Genomic DNA, 13,178 nt, shown 5'->3' with positions numbered 1-13,178 from the left:
AAGTCCTATTCATCCTCCCTCTGAAATACTCATTCATTCTTTCCCCTTCGCCCACTATCTAATAACTTAGGGCCATTTTTACATTTTTCCTGGGACTACTATAACGTCATCCCTAGTTGATTTGGTGGCAGTTTATACTATCATCAGATTAACCATCCTAAAGCATGTCACTCCAGTAAAAATCTTTTTTTTTTTTTTTTTTTTTAAACGGTACTGGAAATTGAACTCAGGGTCTCACACATGCTAGGCAAGTGCTCTGACACTGAGCTACATTCTCAGCCCTTTTTGTTTTAACTTATTTTGAGATCAGGTCTCACTGAGTTACCCAGGCTGGCCTTGAACTTGCAATCCTCCTGCCTTATTACCCAGGTAGCTGCATTTATAGGCATTTGCCAGACTTCCTGGGTCTGTGCTCAAAAACTTTTAAAGACTCCCTATAGCAGTCACCTCCAAACACATTATACTGCATATCCCATTAGTAACTGTTTTTCATATGTATATTAAATGAGTGCATGTAATTAAAGATTCTTGTCATCGAAGCAAAACAAAATTAAAAATGAAAAACAATAAACTTGGCAGGGATTCCAAGATGGCACAAAAGGAGCACCCAATGACCTCCAGTTTCTCCTGGGATGGAATCAAAACAAATGGAGAGTAGCCACTCCTTGAGGTTAAGTGAGACTTTGGAGGGTAGAACAGAAGGTGAGTAGTGCATCAGTGAGGAACATCTGGCAGCACACCAGAGAGCAGGGTCACAAGTAAAAGAGGTGAAACAGAGAGATCCAGAAAACAGAGTTAACAGAGGTCTCAACAACATGCACAAGTGCAGCATAAATAGAGAGCAAACCTGGACTTTATCTAGTATACTGGCACTGAGGAAGTATTCTCTATTACCCAAAATATATCATGATGCAGTATCAAGGAGTCATCTTGAGAAGGTCTTGTCTGCAGTATGGGAGTCAAAGGTCCCTACATGTTCCTGTCTCTGGGAACTAGAAGCATGTCAAACACTGAACCAGCAGGTGCTGGCCTTAGGAGATGGTTTGGCTATGGTGGAAAGCATCTGATATAAAACTGTTGAGCTTTAAATAGTGGAAAGATGACCTGTGACATCTAAGGAAACAAAGAAAACTTTCCATTTAGGACCATCAACTTGAGAAATCATCTATGTGAACTCCACTGGGGGCAGGGACACACAAGCAACTGCATGTGAATGTGTGTGGGAGCTAACTTTCAGAACACTAGTGCCAATGGGGGTGGAGTATGTGCACAATCTGCTGATACCCACCTGCTTAAGTGCAGTTGAGATCCCATAGCATTTCCCAACCCTTGAAGCAGCCATCAAAGGTGGCATTGAAGATCCAGAAATGCTACAATGACTAGAGTCAGTTCTACCCTAGGAATGTACAGAGATAATAAAACCAGAGTAATACGCTACTGGCAAAAAGTCTGTGAGGAAAATTAAAAAATTAGAAAGGAGAAATGAGAGGGAGAGACAAAAGAAGCAAAAAGGAAGAAAGGCAAAGAAAATGTGAATGTGAGTTTGTGTATGTATGTATCTATATCTATATGGTACTGAGGATTGAATCCAGAAACACTGATCTCAGCCTGTACTGATAAGAAGGGAACCAAGAGCTGTTACAATTGGCTCAGCTCACAAACCTCTCTCTTTGGTTTCTAAGTGAACACCAAAATGAAAGAAGGGTGAATATATAGCCTATGCTCTTTCTACAAGGTGCAGAGCCAGAGAAGGCACAAAAAGAAGATTCCTTTGGCCTGAGCAAAGGAATGAAAACACCTTCTTTTCCCCCATACAAGTGACATTATTGGCAGAAACGAAATATTTCCTCTTTACTAAGACATTTTTTGGTTATTCCAGTTTGGTTTGAAAATGTAGGACAGGTGCGGTGGTGCATGCATGTAATCATAGATTCTGTACATACTTGGGGAGACTGAATCGGGAAGATCTCAAGTTCAAGGCCAGTCTCAGGAATTTAGGGAAAACCTGTATCAAAATAAAAAGTTAAAGGGCTGAGGATGTAGCTTAGTGGTATAGTACTTCTGGGTCAAACACCTAGCACCAAACAAACAAAACAAATGAATATACACACACGCATACTTTCTTTGCCTTTTTTCCCTTTTCTTTTTTCCTCTTTTATCTTTCCCTGTCATTTCTTCTTCCTTTTAATAACTTTTTCTTTTCTTCATTCCTCCTCCATTTGGTTTTTAAAAAATGTTTAATTGGATCTTTTTTCTTTTTTTCCTTTTCTTTCTAATTTCCCCTTTCTAAACTTAAAAAAAAAAAATTAAAAACCTTTAACTGAACCTTTCCCCTCTTTTCTCACTCTTTAACCTTTCATTTTCTTCTATTTCCTTCCTATTATTTTTTAGTATCTTTCTGTTACTTCTTATCCTTATGAATTGGTATCTTTGTAGTTCATTACATTTTTCTTCTCTTTTCTACTTTTGGTGAAGTGGTGATAATTGTTTTTAATTTGCTATTACTTATTTGCATACTTAGTTTGTTTTTATATAGCTAATGTTATGCCCTTAATTTTCTTCTGAGGAGTGCTAGGGATCAAGCCCAGTGCCTTGAACATATGGAAAAGATGTTTTACTAAGTTACACCTCAAACCTAGTTGTGAAATTCTGTACCTCAATTTATTCACAACTTAATCTCACTTGAATTTTGTCAAATATTTCAACTTAAATAATAAGGGAGATAAAACCCTCCAGCTGACGGCCTGATCCCAATCAGGAATGGCTAGGGAAGGACTGAAGTTCTATTCCTGGTCATTCACTGCCCCAGCAACAGCAGAGAAATAACACAATTGCTGTACATCACATCTACGAATGACCGTAGCTTAGGTAGATTCTACACCCTTTCAGACAACACATCTATAACAAATAAGGAGGAATAACCACACAGGGTACATCCCTGATACGCAGCTGTCTACAACACATCTCACTGAACCTCCACAGGGTCTACACTCTCGTATCTACAGAAAAAGGTCACTTAAGCTACAACATGGTATGCACAGAGTCGAAACCGACCAATCACAGACAAAGAAGTCACAGGGAAACTACTCTAAGAACCCATATGGAATCAGATTCAACACTACATACAAATCAATTTCCCTAAACACATCATTAACAGTGCTCACTAATAAGGTAAAAAAGTACAAGAAAGTTCCAGCTCAACAGATGGATAAATTCCATCACAGAAACACAAGAAACGTGAAAAAACGAGGCGACATCAGCCCTCCTAAAGCACTCTTTAGAAACTGACTCCAAAGATAGTGAAGTGCTGAAATGTCAGGGAATTCAAAAGATTGATATTTTAAATGATGAATGAATTCAAAGAAGATACAAATAAACGGTTGAATGAATTAAGGAAGACAATGGAAGATATGAAAGGGCAATTCAATAGAGATAGAAAATGGGAAAAAGATCCAGAAATCTTGGAAATGCAAAGATCAGTAAGTTCAAAAGCGGGGGAGGAGAAAGAGAGAGAGAGAGGCAAAAAACCTGGTCAGTTGAAAGCTCCACCAAAATAAAGAATATCGAGGTTTGAAGACAAAGAGGATGTTATCACATTCAAATGGTAATTTAAGAAAGAAAAGAAATTATGAAAAAAAAAAAAAAAAGAAATTATGATTATAACATGTAAGTTCTCAGAACTTTAAAAGACCAAATTTAAGACTCATAGGTTTAGAGGAAGGAGTAGAGCTATGGGCTAATGGCACAGAAAACATAGTCAGTGAAATAACAGAAAATTTCCCAAATCTTGGAGCTAACATGGACACCCAGGTATTAGAAGCATTTAGAATCCTAAAGAGACATGACCAGAAAAGAACTTCTCTATGACATATTATAGTTAGACAAGCTAAAATACGGAACAAAATATATTAAAAGCTGCAAAAGAGAAATGCCAAATCACTTATAAAGATAAATCCATCAAAACAATAGATTGCTTAGCAGAAATGCTAAAGATCAGAAGAACATGAAATGATGTACTTTAAGCCTTGAAAAAAAAATATCAACTTAGATTACTATGTCAGGCAAAGCTATCCCTCAAAATAATGAAGAAAATACCAGGATAAGCATAAACTAAAAGAATTCATGACCATTAAATCAGCATTATAAAAGATACTCAGAATCCTACACTCAGATGAGGAAGCAAGGTAAACACAACCACAAGACCACAGAAAAAAACAAGTCACACTAGAACAGCTGATAAGCATGAGGAGTAGGAAAGAGTAAAACAGGATTACTGCAGTAAATCAACCAACCTCTTAAGATGAATAAGGAAGAACATAAATATTCACAACAAACAAAAGGAAAACAATATGACAGGAACTAAAAGTACCTTTCAATGATAACCCTGAATGTAAATGACCTGAATTCCAATTAAGATGCAGAGTAGCTGATTGGATTGAAAAACAAGACCTGATTGTTGTCAATAATAAACTCACTTCACTGGCAAAGACACATTCAGACTGAAAGTTAAAGGATGGAGAAAGAGATTATTTAACAAATGGAATCTGAAAACAAGTGATATCCAAAAAAATAGACTTCAAGCCAAAATTGGTCAGAAGAAACAAAGAAGGTCACTACATATTGATAAAAGGTGCGATCCATGAAAAGAAGATTTTAAAAAACTGCAAATACATAATATGCACTGAATATTGGAGCATCAATTATATAACATGAAAAAAAAGCATAAAAAGAGAGATAGGCTCCAATATAATAATAGTGGGTGATCTCAATATCCCCCTTTCACCAATATATAGGTCATCCAGGCCAAAAAAAATCAGAGTTAAATTACATTATAGATCAAATGGACTCAACAAACATCTACAGAATACACCCCCAACAGCTGCAGCAAACACACAAAACTTTCTCCAATTTAAGATCCCACTTTAGTTCATACAGCAGGTCTTAACAAATGCAAGAAAATAATTTCCTGCACCTTATCAGACCAAAACGGAATAACCTAGAAATCATTAGCAGGAGAAATTGTAGAAATATGCAAACACATGGAGACCGAATAATACACTTTCAAATAAACAATAGGTCACTGAAAAAATTGGGAAGGGGGGATTAAAAAATGCCTAGAATGAAATGAAAGTGAAAAGACAATTTACCAGAGTCTGTGAGACACAGAAAAAGCAGTTATAAGAGAAAAGTTTATAGCTGTGAGTGCCTACATTGGAAAAACAGAACTCCAATTAACAATCTAATGGAGTGTCTCAAGGTCTTAGGGAAAAAAGAACCAAACCAAAAAATCAGTAAAGGAAAGAAATATAAACATAAAAGTGCAGAAACAAATGAAATTGAAACTAAAAGAACACAAAGAATTGATGAAATGAAGAGTTGGTTCCTTGAAAGGTAAACAAAATAGAAAAAACCCTTAGCCAATCTAATCGAGAAAGACACAAAACCCAAACAAATGAAACGAGAGATGAAAAAGGGGATATTACAACACCTACTACTGAAATACAGAGGATTATAAGGGAATATTTTAAAAATTAGATGCCACTGCCAATAAACTAGGAAATCTAGAAGAAATGGTCAAATTTCTAGACTACCAAAATTGAACCAAGAGGATACAAAATCCTAAATAGATAAAAAAACTATCAGTGAGAATGAAGCAGTAATAAAAAGTCTCTCAACAAAGAAAAACCCAGAACTGGATGAATTCACTGCCAAATTTAATGAGACTTTTAAAGAACTAATATCAATTGTCCTCAAACTATTCCATAAAAGAGAAAGGAAAGGAACTCTTTCAAACAGAAAACTATAAAATCAATATCCTTGATGAAAATAGGTACAAAAATCCTCAATAAAATACTCACAAATTGAATTTAATATCACATCAAAAAGATCATACCCCATTACCAAGTTGGTTTTCAGGGATGCAAGGTTGGTGCAACATACACAAATGAATAAATGTAATACATCACATAAACATAATTAAGGATAAGAATCATTATGATCATCTCAACAGATGCAGGAGTGCCTTCAATAAAATTCAACATCCATGATAAAAACCCTGAATAAATTAGGTATAAAAGGATCACATCACAGCTGGGCGTGGTGGTGCACACTTGTAATCCCAGCAGCTCAGGAGGCTGAAGCAGGAGGATCTTGAGTTCAAAGCCAGCCTCAGGAAAAGTGAGGCACTAAGCAACTCAGTGAGACCCTGTCTCTAAATAAAATACAAGGGCCAGGGATGTGGCTCAGTGGTCAAGTACCCCTGAGTTCAATTTCCTGTACTTCCCGCCAAAAAGAGAAAAGGAAAAAAAAAAAAGGGGATCACATCTTAACCTAATGAAGGACACATGTAATGAACCCATAACCAGTATCATACTGAATGAGTAAACACTACAAGTGTTTCCTCTAAAATCAAGAACAGTCAAGGGTGTCCATTGTCATCACTTTTACTCAATAAAGTATTAGAAACTTTAGCCAGACTAATCAGGCAAGAAAAAGAAAAGGGACATAAACAGGAAAGGAGAAAGTTGTATTATCCCCATTTGTAGATGATATGATTCCATATGTAGAAACCTTAAAGAGTCTACCAAAAATAGACTGGCAACAATTAGAACTGATAAAAATTACTGAACTAACAGGATACGAAATCAACAAAAACAAAAAAATCAGTGGCTACTGTATGTATTTACAACTTAATGACTTGATGACTTTCATTATCTTATTTTTCAAAGTAAAAGCTTTGAATGTGAAGTAAAAAAAAAAAAAAAAATCAGTGGCTTTCCTATATGCCCATAATGAACTTGCAGATAAAGAAATCAGGAAAACAGTTCTATTCACAAGCCTTAAAAACAAACAAAAAAAACCCTCTAGGAATAAACCTGACCAAGGAGGTAAAAGACCTCTATAATGAAAAATATAGAATAGTTAAAAAATTGAAGAAGACATTAAAAGATGGAAAGACCTCCCTGTTTATCAGTTGGAAGAACACTGTTAAAATGGCAATCTAGTATTCTCATCAAAATACTGATGACATTCTTCACAGAACTAGAAAATCTGTCCTAAAATTCATATTGAAGTATAAAAGACCCAAAATAGCAAGAGTAATCCTGAGCAAAAAGATTAATGGTGGAGACATCACATTACCTGATTTCAAAATATGCTATACAGCATGGTATTGGCATAAAAACAGAAATGTAGACCAATGGAATAGAACAGAGCACCCAGGAATACACCCACATATCTACAGCCACCTGATTCTTGACAAAGGTGCCCAAAATAGACATTGGAGAAGACAGCCTCTTTGACAAATGGTGCAGTAAAATTGGGCATCCACCAGTTAAAAAAGATTCAAACTGGATCCCTTTCATCCTGTACAAACATCAACTCAAAATGCATCAACAACTCAAAATGTTTCAGGTCAATATAAGACCTGGAACTCTGAAACTACTAGAGGGAAAACATACGAGAAACACTTCAAGATTCAGTGAAATCCTAAATAGGACTCCAATTGTTCAGGAAAAAATGGCAAGAACTGACAAATTGGATTACATCAAATTAAAAAGCTTCTTCGGGAGGAGGCGTGCAGCGACTACACTGGGGCTCCAGGCGGCTGCTCAGAGGAGGGGCTGCACAGCCAGATGATTAGGTGCAGAGCACGGTCCCAGGACTTAGGCAGCTTCTTGGTGGAGGAGCTGCACAGAGAGACGCTTAGGGGTGGAGGGAAGGTTCCAGGACTGCAGACAGCTTCTCTGAGGAGGGGCAGCCTAAGGAGACTCTTGGGCGCAGGGCTAGGCTCCCAGGCCCAGGAAGTAGGTCCAGGCCCCTGGGAACGTTACAGAGGAAGGCTGCCCAGCCCAGGCAGTAATTGTGGACTGAGGGGAACTTCTAGGAGGGGAGATAACCAGTGAGACATGCCCACCGGATGAGACTTCCCTACTGGGTGAGGTTTTCCCACAAGGATGGTAAAACCAGAGACACAGGCCCAAAAAGGCCTTGCCTCAGCCCGCAGCCTAGTTCCCCTTTGGATGACCACTGGTCAACAAGTGGAAGCGCCTCTGCCCACTAGCAGGAAATATACCCCACCTGAAGGCTACCACCCCTAGAGAGGCAGCTTCCTTGTGGAGCACCACATTATCAACTTCCTCCAAGACTTCAGGCTACAGAAGGTAGGAGGTGATATACTAGAAATCTTCAGGGACTATATGTCAATAAAGGAAATCTGCAATATCTCAGCAATCCACTGATACCTGAACAATATGAGAAAAAAACGGGAAGAAAATGCCCCAAACAAATCTAGATGTTACATCAATAAAATCCAATGACAGCATGGCAGAAGAAATGACAGAAAGGGAGTTCAGAATGTACATAATTAAAATGATCAGGGAAGCAAACGATGGGATGAAAGAGCAAATGCATGCACTGAATGATCGCACCAATCAACAGTTAAAAGAACAAATACAGGAAGCAAAAGATCATTTCAATAAAGAGAGACATTGAAAAAAAAATCAAACAGAAATCCTTGAAGGAAATAATAAACCAAATTAAGAACTCCACAGAAAGCATAACCAATAGGATAGAACACCTGGAAGACAGAACCTCAGATTTTGAAGACAAAATATTTAATCTTGAACACAAAATTGACCAAACAGAGAAGATGGTAAGAAATTATGAACAGAATCTACAAGAATTATGGGATATCATGAAAAGGCCAAATTTAAGAATTATTGAGATTGAGGAAGGCTTAGAGAAACAAACCAAAGGACTGAACAATCTATTCAATGAAATAATATCAGAAAATTTCCCAAATTTGAAGAATGAAATGGAAAATAAAGTATAAGAGGCTTATAGGACGCCAAATACACAAAATTACAACAGACCCACACCAAGGCACATTATAATGAAAATACCTAACATACAAAATAAAGACAGAATTTTAAAGTCTGTGAGAGAAAAGAATCAAATTACATTCAGGGGGAAACCAATAAGAATATCAGCAGATTTTTCAATTCAGACCCTAAAAGCTAGAAGGGCCTGGAACAACATTTACCAAGCCCTGAAAGAAAATGGATGCCAACCAAGAATCTTATACCCAGCAAAACTTACTTTCAGATTTGAGGATGAAATAAAATCCTTCCATGATAAACAAAAGCTAAAAGAATTTGCAAAAAGAAAGCCAGCATTGCAGAACATTCTCAGCAAAATATTCCATGAGGAAGAGATGAAAAACAACAATGCAAATCAGCAAAGGGAGGAACTATCCTAAAGGAATAATCAAATAAAGGAGAAACCAAGTCATGCAAAAAAAAAAAAAAAGAGCCAAATGACCGGGAATACAAATCATATCTCAATAATAACCCTGAATATTAACGGCCTGAACTCACCAATCAAAAGACAAAGACTGGCAGATTGGATTAAAAAGAAAGATCCTGCCTGCAAGAGACTCACCTCATGGAAAGAGATCCCCCAGACTAAAGGTGAAAGGATGGGGAAAAACATACCATGCACATGGACTCGGCAAAAAAGCTGGGGTATCCATCCTCATTTCAGATAATGTGGACTTCAAGCCAAAGTTAGTCAGAAGGGATAAAGAAGGACATTTCATACTGCTTAAGGGAAGCATAAATCAGCAAGACATAACAATCATAAATATATATGCCCCAAACATTGGCTCATCCATGTACGTCAAACAAATCCTTCTCAATTTCAGAAACCAAATAGACCATAACACAATAATACTAGGTGATTTTAACACGCCTCTCTCACCACTGGACAGATCTTCCAGACAAAAATTGAACAAAGAAACCATAGATCTCAATAACACAATCAATAATGTAGACTTAATGGATATTTATAGAATATACCATCCAATGAAGAGCGAACACACTTTCTTCTCAGCAGCACAAGGATGGTTCTCTAAAATAGACTATATATTATGCCACAAAGCTAATGTTGGTAAGTATAAGAAGACAGAGGTACTACCTCGTATTCTATCAGATCATAATGGATTGAAAATAGAAATAAATGTCAGAGTAAAAAACAGAAACTACTCCAACAACTGGAGATTAAATAATACGCTATTGTATGATGAATGGATAACAGAAGATATCAGGAAGGAAATTAAAAAATTCTTCCAGGTAAAAGATAACAAAGAAACAACATATCAAAAATCTCTGGGGACACTATGAAAGCAGTTCTTAGAGGAAAATTTATTTCATGGAGCGCATTCAATAAAAGAAGAAAAAAAAAAATCAACAAATAAACAACCTAACACCATGGCTCAAAGCCCTAGAAAAAGAAGAGCAGAGCAACACCAAAAGTAGTAGAAGAAAGGAAATAGTTAAAATCAGAGCTGAAAATCAATGAAATGGAAACAAAAGAAACAATCAAAAAAATTGACAAAATAAATAGTTGGTTCTTTGAAAAATAAACAAAATTTACAAACCCTTAGCTACACTAACAAAGAGAAAGAGAGAGAAAACTCAAATTACTAAAATTCAGAATGAACAAGGAAATATCACAACAGACACGAGTGAAATACAAAACATAATTAGAATCTATTTTGAAAATCTCTACTCCAACAAAATAGAAAATCTCAAAGATATCAATAGGTTTCTACAGACATATGAATTACCTAAACTGAATCAGGAGAAGATACACAATTTAAATAGACCAATTTCAAGTAATGAAATAGAAGAAGTCATCAATAGCCTATCAACAAAGAAAACTCCAGGACCAGATGGGTTCTCAGCTGAGTTCTACAAAACCTTTAAAGAAGAGAGCTCATTCCAATACAGCTCAAAGTCTTCCATGAAATAAAAGAGGAGGGAATCCTCCCAACTCATTTATGAAGCCAATATTACCCTGATACCTGAACCAGACAGAGAATATCAAGGAAAGAAAATTTCAGACCAATATCCTTAATGAAACATTGACACAAAATTCTCAACAAATTTTAGCAAATCGCATACAAAAACATATTAAAAGACAGCGTACCACAATCAAGTGTGTTTTATCCCAGGGATGCAAGGTTGGTTCAACATCCGGAAATCAATAAATGTCATTCACCATATCAACAGACTTAAAGTCAAGAATCACATGATTATTTCAATAGATGCAGAAAAAGCATTTGATAAAGTACAGCCCCCTTCATGCTCAAACACTAGAAAAAATAGGGATAGTGGGAACATTCGTTAACATTGTAAAGACTATGTAAAGCCCATGGCTAATATCATTCTAAATGGTGAAAAACTGAAAGCATTTCCTCTAAAAACTGGAAGGAGTCAGGGATGCCCTCTTTCACCACTTCTATTCAACATTGTCCTTGAAATGCTAGCCAGAGCAATTAGACAGACCAAAGAAATGAAAGGGATATGAATAGGAAAGAAGAACTCAAACTATCCCTATTTGCTGATGATATGATTATAAACTTAGAGGAACCAGGAAATTCTACCAGAAAACTTTTAGAACTCATTAGTGAATTCAGTAAAGTAGCAGGATATAAGATCAATGCTCATAAATCTAATGCATTTTTATACATAAGTGATGAATCTTGGAAAGAGAAATTAGGAAACTACCTCATTCACAACAGTCTCGAAAAAAATAAAATACTTGGGAATCAATCTCACAAAAGAGGTGAAGACCTCTACAATGAGAACTACAGAACACTAAAGAAAGAAATTAAAGACAACCTTAGATATGGAAAGATCTTCCATGTTCTTGGATAGGCAGAATTAATATTGTCAAAATGGCCATACTACCAAAGTGCTATACAGATTCAATGCAATTCCAACTAAAATCCCAATGATGTGCCTTACAGAAATAGAGCAAGCAATCATGAAATTTCATCTGGAAGAATAAGAAACCCAGAATAGCTAAAGCAATCCTTCGCAGGAAAGTGAAGCAGGGGTATAGCAATACCAGAACTTCAACTATACTACAAAGCAATAGAAACAAAACGGCATGATATTGGTACCAAAATAGACAGGTAGATCAATGGTACAGAATAGAGGACACGGACCAAACCCAAATAAATACAATTTTCTCATACTAGACAAAGGGGCCCAAAAATAGCAATGGAGAAAGAGCCTCTTCAACAAATGGTACTGGGAAAACTGGAAATCCATATGCAGCAGAATGAAACTAAACCCCTATCTCTCACCATGCACAAAACTCAACTCAAAATGGATCAAGGACCTCGGAATCAGACCAGAGACCCTGCATCTTATAGAAGAAAAAGTAGGTCCAAATCTTCCACATGTTGGCTTAGGATCAGACTTCCTCAATAGGACTCCCATAGCACAAGAAATAAAAGCAAGAATCAATAACTGGGATAGATTCAAACTAATAAGCTTTCTCTCAGCAAGGAAACTATCAGTAATGTGAAGAAAGAGCCTACAGAGTGGGAGGAATATCTTGCTACTCATACTTCAGATAGAGCACTAATCTCCAGAATCTATAAAGAACTCAAAAAACTCTACTCCAAGAATACAAATAACCCAATCAACAAATGGGCTAAGGATATGAACAGACACTTCACAGAAGATCTACCAACAATCAACAGATATATGAAAAATGTTCAACATCTCTAGTAATAAGAGAAATGCAAATCAAAATCACCCTAAGATTCCATCTCACCCCAATTAGAATGGCGATTATCAAGAACACAAGCAACAATAGGTGTTGGTGAGGATATGGGGGAAAAGGTACACTCATACATTGCTGGTGGGGTTGCAAATTAGTGCAGCCACTCTGGAAAGCAGTTTGGAGATTCCTCAGAAAGCTGGAATTGGAATCACCATTTGACCCAGCTATCCCACTCCTTGGCCTATACCCAAAGGACTTAAAATCAGCATACTACAGAGATACAAGCCACATCATGTTCATAGCTGCTCAATTCACAATAGCCAGATTGTGGAACCAACCTAGATGTCCTTCAATTGATGAATGGAATAAAGAAACTGTGATACACACACACACACCCACACACACACACACACACACACACACACAATGGAATATTACTCAGCCATAAAGAATAATAAAATTATGGCATTTGCAGGCAAATGGATGAAATTGGAGATATCATGCTAAGTGAGATAAGCCAATCTCAAAAATCCAAAGGACAAATGATCTCCCTGATCAGTGGATGATGACGCATAGTGGGGGTTGGGAAGCAGGTAAGA

General features: G+C 36.7%; 1 protein-coding gene across 1 annotated transcript in view; it reads right to left on the bottom strand.

The window, feature by feature from the left end:
• Window positions 1–13,178, bottom strand: part of DCAF13 (DDB1 and CUL4 associated factor 13) — a 41,838-nt gene that overhangs the window by 23,431 nt on the left and 5,229 nt on the right. The window lies entirely within an intron of this gene.

Source organism: Sciurus vulgaris, assembly GCF_902686455.1.
Source record: "Sciurus vulgaris genome assembly, chromosome: 1".
Classification (NCBI taxonomy): Eukaryota; Metazoa; Chordata; class Mammalia; order Rodentia; family Sciuridae; genus Sciurus; species Sciurus vulgaris.
This window is presented reverse-complemented; position numbering and strand designations above follow the sequence as displayed.